The sequence below is a fragment of the Varanus komodoensis genome, unplaced genomic scaffold (genome assembly GCF_004798865.1).
Source record: "Varanus komodoensis strain SLA01 unplaced genomic scaffold, ASM479886v1 scaffold3, whole genome shotgun sequence".
NCBI lineage: Eukaryota > Metazoa > Chordata > Lepidosauria > Squamata > Varanidae > Varanus > Varanus komodoensis.
The window spans coordinates 51,389,140-51,395,319 of NW_025335761.1; positions in this window are offsets into that span (position 1 = coordinate 51,389,140).

The following is a 6,180-nucleotide window of genomic DNA, read 5'->3' on the forward strand; positions in this document are numbered from 1 at the left end:
TCATACAGTCTCCTTGCCAGTTAAGCCCAGGGTGCATTTGAAATCCAACTGATGTACTGGCCACTACTCAGGTCTGTTTGTTTTGATAAGGCTTACATTTGACTAAATATGTTTAGGATCACCATCAGACTGAAGCAAAGCCCACATACATTCAAGTACTGTAGCCCTACATTTCCAATATAAGAAGTTAATAGGAATCAGTTCAGCTAATTGCATCTCCCTTACAATATACATTTTTAATTGCCTCTGATGTTCATACTGAGAAAAGTAGGTGAGACCATCACTGTTTAACTCTGAGATAATTATAGATTAAAGTTTACACATTCTTTGTTAGCTAATTTTCAAACCTGCTCCTAAGGTGCTTACTGGGAAATCTAAAATATAAGCAATTCAGTAAAATCTATAGAATGAAATATTTCATTTCAGATTTTCCATCCTGAAGCAGCAGATTGTCATGGAAAGACCTATTATACTGGTCTAGTTCTGCTTGTTAATCCTCCAGTGTGATCTGCTTTAAGACTTCAGATACCTTCATGTGTGTTCACGTGTGTTCCAGTGCACTGCAGCAGCCTACTTCTAAACATAGTGGCCACAATCCAACATAAAACTAATAATGCTTTATTACATTAAAACTAAAAGGGCTTTGAATATGGGGCAACACAGAAATGCAATGTCTTCAACACTGCGGTCCTGAACAACACAAAAAGCACACTCCACTGAAAGCAGTTAAACTTCCAGTAAACATGCATAGGATCAGAACATTGTATTCCAAGCATGCATGTCAGTCTTCAACATAAACATTTCACGGTCACATAGTATCACAGAGTTTATAGTCTTAAATTTGCGTAAGCGCACCGTCATGTGACATAGCTTTTGTTCTAGGTCACACCTAGCATCCTGGGATTTGGAGTTTATTGAAGATTTGGGATGAAACAGTTAAATCATGAGTATGCATGTGTTGCATGCGTGCATTTGGACCCTAACTGGTCCAAATGTGACCAGGCTTTCTAGTCCAGGGTGAATATATACCAGATCTATCAAAACCACAGAATGTGGCTCTGATCGAATAAACTTCTGGATAAATCTGTCAGAACTTCAGCATTTCAACTAGAACCTAGCTGTTGGAACATTCCAGTGGGGCATTTAAGTTACAGAACAAAATTCTCATGCTATATTTAAGAGAAATTTTTCCTAACTGGAAGAATTCTTTAGCAAAACAAGCAGCTTTCTTCTGTGACTCTGGCATCTCCTACCAGGTAAATTTTAAATGAAAAAATTATGAGAAGGCATTTGCCAAGGCTCACTTTATGATTCCATTTTGTAAAGTTCTAAGATTAAGCATCTATTTCCTGATTGCAACAAACACACAAAAATAAAAAAGCAGCTTTCATGTATAGCAGAACCCCCATATCCACTGGGTTGGTTACCATGTTTACAGTTAATCACAGACCTTGGTCCTAAAAAGTTGTAGAGTACCGTAAAGTGCCACAGAGTCATGAAATGCCAAAGGAAGTTGTAAAGTGCTGAAGAATGAACTAAACTGGGGAAATTTATATAGCTTATCTTGAGTATATAGTTTGAGTTTATTTTGTGGCTTAGCGGCTGTAGGCACCCACTTGCCCCACCATCCAGGGGTGCCCACTTGCTACTGTATAGTGTATTGTATAGTGTTTGCTATTATTTCCAGTTTAAAGGCATCTGCTGGGGGGCTTGGAACTGATCCACGAAGATATGGCGGTCCTGCTGTACCTTTGTTTCCAGTGCATTAAAAACTAGTCTTTAAAGGAGTGATAGATGAGAACAGTGGCTATGAAAGTAGACATTGTAGTCTCAAGCTTCTATTCTTGGCTATGTCAATTTGTGTTAGAGATCTCAGGGGTTAAAGGAAGAACAGTCTTTGACATGCTTCAAAGACACACATTTCCCAGGAAGTATTTAATGCGAGACATTTTATATCATTTTCTCAGTGAAGCCTAATAAAGTAGATAGCTCAACACATAAAGACAATTTGGAAGTTTGAAACTTTCACTATCTGTCTGGAGGAGCAGGGTATACCAGAACCTAAACATGGTTTTCATAACAGTATTCTGTTTACTCTTTTGCTGAAATAGTGACAAAATCTAGAAGACTAGCAAAAGGCTGGATCAATCCCAATGGGTGCTTTCAGTCAAGTTTTTTTTTTTTTACAGTGCCATTAGTTTGCCTCATTCACAAAATTTGAGTGTACACATGCATTTCCAGATGCCATAGTCTTCCATTCATAAACCCCTCATTTTCCCACTGCTTCTTACATCATCATCTTTTACCGCAGATAATAGTTCTAGTAGTACTCCATCTGGAGGCATTCACAGCCTGCTGCAAGCAATACAGCCATTTGCCTCCAAGAACAATTGAAGCTCTGGCCAATGCTTTAACATTTCAAATAAAATGTATGAGCTGAAGATCACACAGGGAGGATTGTCCACTCCCATATCCATGAATTACAGCAGAAGGTAAAAGACATGTTTCACGTGGAAATCTCTTATGCTTTTCCACGCCTCCAAGCACATTCCATTGATTCTGTCCTCAACTTTAAACTGGAAGCATCTGTGCTTGGCCTGAGATTCTGTGTTCATAACAAGCAGAGAAGTAGGGCATCAAAGTAAAACATACATAATTGTATGTGGTGGGAAAATTTAACTGGCCAATGATGTAGCAAAAGATGTGTGAATCTAATATACCACAATCTTAAGAAAACCCTACAGCAAAATTCTAAGATTGAGATTCAAAACTATTTTCAGGTTAGGAGCCAAATGCCCCTCACCTGCCATATAACATCCAGTAAGTGTGGTCAATCCCACCTATCATCGTCTGTTTCCTGGCCCAAATGCCAGTGAATCTTTTCATGCAGTACTTTGGCCAGGAATGCAAGGTTTCTGGTTTGGAAAACCTTGCATGCAATGAAGTGTGGCCTAGTCCCTATCAGAGAAGGGAGGGCAAAATAGAGTCAGGCTGTGCTGAACTCCCATTATCATCTTCAATTTGAAGACTCCCTGGAAATGCCAGATGACCGAAATCTGGCTTGTAGTTCAAGAGATTCTGCATCCCTGCTTTAAGAGCATATAAGTTCCAGGACTGTGTCTTGTGATAAATCTCTAGTTACCAAACAAAGATGTCGATTAAAAAAATGTAATACATGTACTTATCTAAGTAATATCCTCTTTATGGGTAAAACCTCAGTTCCTTATAGAAATCAGTGGGACTTAGTTCTATGTAAACATGGAGAAAATGAATGCATAGACTAGTCTTGAGATTGTTTGTTTGCATATTTACTTACAACCATGGTAAGTTGCACCGTGAGAGTCAAACCAACTATTTGTTCCAAACCAACCAACTAGTTTTGTTCTCCCCAAGGAATTCTTTGCTTCCTAATTTTTCAGAGGTTTTAATCTTGATAATGCCCTCAATTTTGCACAGACATTCACTTCAAGATCAAAATCTACTATAATCAATTTCTTAGCTTTAGGGCAACACAAGGACCTATGTCGTTAAGCTTGTCTCTCACCCTTAAAATCAAGGGATTGAAAGGGCGCTTACAAAGAAAAAGGAAGGAAGAGTGGGAGTCACAGCTTAAGGATGCTTTGCACACCAGTTTCCCTTGTAGTCAACATACCTATCCAACCCAATTGAACTGTACTGCCCTATTCCTCTACTTTTTAAAACTCATTTTGTCTATTCCACTGTAATATTTTATAGTCTATGTTTTGCATCTCTTGAATTTTGTACAAGTAGTCTAGGCAGCCTACAAAAAGTAGGAAACCCCAGAAGGAAATCCCAGTCAACAGTTGTCAAAATCTCTAATGCCTTGTTTTTCATTTATGCCTTTACATTTTACTGCTTTCTGCATACCCAAAGAAAAAAACTTTTACACCTGCCAGTGAGATCTGTTTTTGAAAAACATCCTAAGCATTTCTAAAATAACCTGGCCATTTCTATTGTTCTGAAGCACATGTAAGTATCTTAAGTCCAACTCTGTCTTGTATTGAACTGGAAGCTTTCTGTATCGAGAATCTGAGCCCAATTTCCCTTCACTACTGACCAGAGTAGAACATTGTCTCTTAACCAGTGACCTTCATATTTAGTCACTCCATATTTGATAATATACACCTAAAGTCTCTTGTCCTGAACACCACTTTACATCACAGCTGTCCTAGCAACAGTTGGAGTGCTTCTACACACAGACCAGTGGTTTGCTTTAAAAAAAATCCTCTAGGTCATTCATTTCCTGTGTTTAGTTTGGTGCTAGGCTGTGCCTGACACTGTTCTGCAGTTATAGTCTCACATTTATTTATCTAGCTAGCACAAAATTAAAGGGGTTCCATAGAAAGAGTATTTCTATTCCTAGCTCAGTTGATGACAAGCCATACCCCTTAGCAAGAAAGAGAAGAAAAGCAGGCTTAACTATCAATCATGCTGCAATTAGAGGAGGAAAATTGGAGCAGAATGGCTACAGCAGCCATTCCACCAGAGATCCTTAACTACATCTTTAAGAACTGGTACCTGAACTTCCCTTTTTCCTCCTCTTTCTTCATCCCCTTCTCCTTAGGTGTCTTGATTTACAAATTCTAAGCCTGAGGACAGCATCTATCTTAGTACTGATATTTCTAAGCCACTTGGGGAGCTATTTTTGTAAAAACATCTCATGAAATAAATCAATTACATTCCACAGCAGCATTTAAAACCCTGGAAGGAAGACTGTTAATCATAATTTAATCCAGTTTCCTGCCACATAATTAAAAAAAAAAAAAACCTTAAATTGTCAGATTACTCATCCAGTCACTTCCCAACATTGACAGGGAAGCGTGACAGGCAGTAAGATTATTAGCTAAAGCAATGACCTAATTTTATACATTATTTTCATCAAGTCCAATAGGACTTTCTAGAAAGTAACAATATTTTTGGAGTACAGCCCAATATTAGGTCTGATTACTTCAAGTTTTGGTGAGACACCCTAGGAATGTTCCTGCCCAGTTTATAAACTATCTGCTATCAGACAACTGCAGTCACCCATAACCGTTACAGTTGCAGTCCTCCTAGCTATTAGAGACCCTAAGCAGCACCCTAGGCATCCATTCTCCCGAGTCATGTTGCAATTTCATGCAGATCTATCCCGGATTCAGGACCCTTCAAACCAGAGGGGCTTGCTTCCGAGTAAGGAAGGATTAAGACGTTGTACGTTTTCTGCGCAGCTGCAAGAGACTTCACCAGAGACACCGCGGAATAACACCGCCTTAGGCCTACGGCTTAGGCCTCCGTAGCCTGCCCGGCCGGCGATCCTGCACGCGAAGTCCCGACGGCGAAGGACCGACTGGGGAGACGAGACAAGCCCTCCGCCGCGGCTTCAGGGAAGGGAGCCTCCGGTTTCCGCACTTCCAAAACAAACGGAGGCTCCTAGCTCTGCGTATGCTGAGGAGCGGCGCAAAGGCTATCCTGAGGAGAAATGCGGAAGGCACTCAGGAAGGTTCTGCAGAAGCCATTCGGATTAACGGGATTTGGGGATCGAAGCACAGAAGCAAGAGCGGCCGCGTAAAACTGCGCTGAGCCCTTGTCTGCCCTGGCTAAAGAAAAATAAGTACATGTTAAATATTTAATGACAATAAATAAATACACGAACGAGCAAGAAAGGAGGACACAGATGGTCCCCTGCCTATTTGAGACTTCCTGGAGCCGCACCAACACCTCGGAATAGCGACCCCGAGCCCCAAAATCTCAGCATCCACCTGCCCGGAGCGGCGTCCAAGCAGCCACCGTCGCTGCCGCGTCAGCGGGCCAAAGAAGCCAGCCCACCGCGGCCGCGAAGACCTTTCCCGCAGGGCCCATCGAGCGAAGTGGGAGGAGCCCGGCAAGCAACGGCTGCCCAGAGCGAGCGAGCGACCGACCTCCTCAAACGCCAATGACATGCTGACTAGAAGCCGGCGGGGGGGCGGGAAGGAAAGAGGCGTGACTTCAGGGCGAAGTTTCTTCCCGATAGGCTGCTCGCAGCGGGAAAAGGGGTGGTCCAAGCCTAACCGGCCTCTTTGGCCGTTGGTCGACCCGCAGAGTTTGATGGGGGGAGGCGCCTTCAAGTCGAGCTGCGCCCCGCAATTGGCCGTCGAGTGCGAGAGGGGCGTGTCTCGACGGCTGCCGCGGCCTCCGCGGGTC